At 53.4% G+C, this 5,000-nt stretch overlaps 1 non-coding gene across 1 annotated transcript in view; it reads left to right on the top strand.

Annotated features, from left to right (window-relative positions):
- The first annotated feature begins 4,243 nt into the window (after window positions 1-4,243).
- The window catches only part of LOC126147045 (small subunit ribosomal RNA), a 1,909-nt gene continuing 1,152 nt past the window's right edge, over window positions 4,244-5,000 (top strand). Inside the window, exon 1 of the ribosomal RNA XR_007529940.1 lies at window positions 4,244-5,000. This exon is cut by the window's right edge and continues 1,152 nt beyond it. This is a non-coding gene — a ribosomal RNA (small subunit ribosomal RNA).

Below are 5,000 nucleotides of genomic sequence, written 5' to 3'. Positions count from 1 at the left end.
TGATGTTGACAATGCCGCCCACAGGCACAACACAGCCATCTTTGGGAATGTGACCAAACTACATTGCCATCCGGCCCAGAAACGACACCTCCATCTACAGGAATCCAACGAAACTACGCCAACCATACCTCCAAAACACGGCACCGCCATCTATGACAATGTGACGAAACCACATGCAATAGCTCCATCTACGCGAATCGGACGACACTACGTCCACCATGTCGAGCGCACCACAAACAAAAATACCGCCACCTGCAGGTCCCCCGCAACATGACCTGCTGCACCGATGATACCGCCATCTATGAGACGCCACGCCGACTACGACATCGCTAGGTCCCACAGTGCCCATTTTCCGACGCCACCCACAAACCCTGCATCATCTGCCCACCACAGGAGCCCCAACGCCTGTGCCTGCGTCGCACGAAGTCGTCGACCGACAATCGCTCCACCCGCACCCGCACGTGCCCCACCCCAACCGCCCAAATCGCAACTCCAGCGGATGAACGGCGGACTCTTCCCGCACTCGTAACGTGCAATCCGCCCCTATATCTTGCGTTTCATGAAGAGTTATATCGAATATGCCATATTCCCGCTGTCCCTATACATGCTGTAAGTAGCTCGCTTGCTACAGCAGCAGCAGCAGCAGCACCACCTCCGCGCGCTTCCCTGGGGGCACTGAACCGCAGGATGCGAGACCCCACGCCCAGTGGCAAACAGGGCTCCTCTCAGAATATAGGCGGTCCCTACCCCTCACAACGATGACGGTGGGAGGGCCGTTTTACGAGACCATTTCCTGCGGTGCCAACGCTGTCGTAGAGCCGATACTCCATCTTTGGTACAAGGCAATCATTCCGCTGTAAATCAGTACGTCACTCGTAGTTCAGTCACCTCACAGCACTGCTCAGTAAACTATGCAGGCCCACATAGATAGATTATGATAGATTATATACGCAAATGCCCCTATACATGCTGAACGTCCGTACACACAAAATGAACCACACGTCAGCCACACACTCTATCACACACTACTCTCTGCCTGTAACAGACACAGATACAACTACTAAGCACCAGCATGGACCAACGTCCGGTGCATCCTATCCGCCACAGTACACCAACTACGCTATGATAACCAGACCGGGAGGTCCAATCATAAAACAGAATACCCCACTCGTCCGACAACCACAATTGCTCAGAGAAGCCACCAACACCCACACATGTCCTACACAGGGGTGCACCCATCACCACCACACTGCCTCGTCTTACAGCACAAACACACTGGCAGGAATGAAACACACAGGTCTGCCGCAACCACAGACACGGCTCGCCCCCTCTCACTGGCGAAAAGCGCATCCCGACGTGACATAACTCCTTTGACACACTGACGCTGCCTCGGGCATCCACGTCCTACGGTCGATATCAACGAACCTCCCCCCCCCCCTCCCCCCCACAACACGCCATCCCATACCACATTGTGTACCGTACCCAAACCTAACGTGTACTGTACTACAACGCAATGTGTACCATAACACAACCCAGTTTGTACCTTAACCTAACCTATGTCACCTTAACCTAACCTATGTCACCTTAACCTAACCTATGTCACCTTAACCTAACCTATGTCACCTTAACCTAACCTATGTCCCCTTAACCTAACCTATGTCACCTTAACCTAACCTATGTCACCTTAACCTAACCTATGTCACCTTAACCTAACCTATGTCACCTTAACCTAACCTATGTCACCTTAACCTAACCTATGTCACCTTAACCTAACCTATGTCACCTTAACCTAACCTATGTCACCTTAACCTAACCTATGTCACCTTAACCTAACCTATGTCACCTTAACCTAACCCATCTTGCACCTTAACCTAACCCATCTTGCACCTTAACCTAACCCATCTTGCACCTTAACCTAACCCATCTTGCACCTTAACCTAACCCATCTTGCACCTTAACCTAACCTATGTTGCACCTTAACCTAACCTGTGTTGCACCTTAACCTACCTCAATTTGCACCGCAATGTAACGCAATTTGCACCGCAATGTAACGCAATTTGCACCGCAATGTAACGCAATTTGCACCGCAATGTAACGCAATTTGCACCGCAATGTAACGCAATTTGCACCGCAATGTAACGCAATTTGCACCGCAATGTAACGCAATTTGCACCGCAATGTAACGCAATTTGCACCGCAATGTAACGCAATTTGCACCGCAATGTAACGCAATTTGCACCGCAATGTAACTCAATTTGCACCGCAATGTAACTCAATTTGCACCGCAATGTAACTCAATTTGCACCGCAATGTAACTCAATTTGCACCGCAATGTAACTCAATTTGCACCGCAATGTAACTCAATTTGCACCGCAATGTAACTCAATTTGCACCGCAATGTAACTCAATTTGCACCGCAATGTAACTCAATTTGCACCGCAATGTAATGCAATTTGCACCGCAATGTAATGCAATTTGTACCGCAATCTACCCCCACATTGTGCCTTAACCTAACCCACGTTGTGCCTTAACCTAACCCACATTGTGCCTTAACCTAACCCACATTGTGCCTTAACCTAACCCACGTTGTGCCTTAACCTAACCCACGTTGTGCCTTAACCTAACCCACATTGTGCCTTAACCTAACCCAAGTTGTGCCTTAACCTAACCCAAGTTGTGCCTTAACCTAACCCAAGTTGTGCCTTAACCTAACCCAAGTTGTGCCTTAACCTAACCCAAGTTGTGCCTTAACCTAACCCAAGTTGTGCCTTAACCTAACCCAAGTTGTGCCTTAACCTAACCCAAGTTGTGCCTTAACCTAACCCAAGTTGTGCCTTACCCTGCTCTGTAATTGGCATATGACACGTTACATTAATGTATTGTCCAACCGCAACCCGCTCAGAATGTTGTGTACACAGCTACGTGTCATCTCCCCATAACAGCTGCATTGCAGTGTGGTACGCCATAGAGACGTGTGGGAGTAATGGACGCAGTGGATGGCGATCAGCATGAGCCGTCTGTTCATGTAGTGGCGCGTGTATGCAGACGTAGTAGTCTCTTCTCACACAATGTGATAGCACGGTGCCCCGCGTTCCACATCTGCGACATGCTACAGAGGCCGGTTGACAGTTGGTCGCGCAATGGACATCGCATACGTACGGGGGCACCTTCCACGTGCCCTCTAGTCGGGCACATTTTGTTGCGTGGATGTGAGCGGATGTAGTGTGTCTTGACACCTGACAGGCAGGCATGCAATAATAGTTGACTTTGCAAACGGGGATGGACGTGTACGTTTACTGGTGACGTTACGCAAATGAACAACTGGTAACCCGTTGTGGTGCGGTTGTCCTTGCTGGAGGTACATCTGTGAGGGCAACGATCGGTACAGCTACGAAGCGGTCCCCACCATACCAACGAACGTGAATGTGAATCTGGGTGTGAAGCGATACGCGGCTGTGGGTGGGTGGGACTGTCCCCGGCCGGTGAGGGGGGGCCGCCCGGCGTGCTGGCCGCGCGGTGCGTGGGCGCACGCGCTACAGCCGGCTGGTGGGGGCGCCCAGTGGCAGGCGCGCCGGCCGACGGACGCGGCAGGCGGCGCAGCTGCGCGCCGGGGCACCCTGCGCGCGGCGCCGTGCAGCCAAAGTGGGTCCTCGCCGGCCCGGTGCGAAGCGCGGTGGACATCTGCAGTGTGCTGGTCCGATTGAGGACTGTGTGCGTTGAGGATGCGCCGCCGCCCGGCACTCGGCGCCGCGACGCCGTCTGCTGCTCGGTCGCCCCAGCGGTTCTCGCTGGTGGTTTGTATCGCAGTTGTGCAGACGTGTTGGCACGTGCGCTGTGCTGGGAGAGTTCGCTTCGGCACCCACGTGGGGCCTTTGCCCTTCTGTGGCGCTGGCGTTGGAGCTGCCGGTCACCGTAGGTGGCGCGTGTTGTCTCCCGCCGGCAATGCCACGACAGCACGCTCCCGGGCCTCTGTCGGCAGCGGCAAGCTCAGTTGGGAGCACGGGTGGTCGCACCTAAAGCGTCTACTCGCCTAACTCCGGGCGATTGCGCCTCTCTCGAACCCGACCAAGTACTTAGGACGGCGCTGCGCGCCGCCGGGACCTGAGAGGGTTTCGAGGTGTATTGTGCAGGGGAGCTCAGCCTCCTCCTGTTTGCAGAATAATTGAGCGGACGCTTGCGTGTTCGCGCGGGCCCCTGGGACACACTCCCGGGCGGCCGGCTGCTCAGCTCTAGTTGACGCAGCTCCCTGGTTGATCCTGCCAGTAGTCATATGCTTGTCTCAAAGATTAAGCCATGCATGTCTCAGTACAAGCCGCATTAAGGTGAAACCGCGAATGGCTCATTAAATCAGTTATGGTTCCTTAGATCGTACCCACGTTACTTGGATAACTGTGGTAATTCTAGAGCTAATACATGCAAACAGAGTCCCGACCAGAGATGGAAGGGACGCTTTTATTAGATCAAAACCAATCGGTCGGCTCGTCCGGTCCGTTTGCCTTGGTGACTCTGAATAACTTTGGGCTGATCGCACGGTCCTCGTACCGGCGACGCATCTTTCAAATGTCTGCCTTATCAACTGTCGATGGTAGGTTCTGCGCCTACCATGGTTGTAACGGGTAACGGGGAATCAGGGTTCGATTCCGGAGAGGGAGCCTGAGAAACGGCTACCACATCCAAGGAAGGCAGCAGGCGCGCAAATTACCCACTCCCGGCACGGGGAGGTAGTGACGAAAAATAACGATACGGGACTCATCCGAGGCCCCGTAATCGGAATGAGTACACTTTAAATCCTTTAACGAGTATCTATTGGAGGGCAAGTCTGGTGCCAGCAGCCGCGGTAATTCCAGCTCCAATAGCGTATATTAAAGTTGTTGCGGTTAAAAAGCTCGTAGTTGGATTTGTGTCCCACGCTGTTGGTTCACCGCCCGTCGGTGTTTAACTGGCATGTATCGTGGGACGTCCTGCCGGTGGGGCGAGCCGAAGGCGTGCGACCGCCTCGT

This window comes from Schistocerca cancellata, unplaced genomic scaffold (assembly GCF_023864275.1).
Source record: "Schistocerca cancellata isolate TAMUIC-IGC-003103 unplaced genomic scaffold, iqSchCanc2.1 HiC_scaffold_840, whole genome shotgun sequence".
Taxonomy (NCBI): Eukaryota; Metazoa; Arthropoda; class Insecta; order Orthoptera; family Acrididae; genus Schistocerca; species Schistocerca cancellata.
This window is presented reverse-complemented; position numbering and strand designations above follow the sequence as displayed.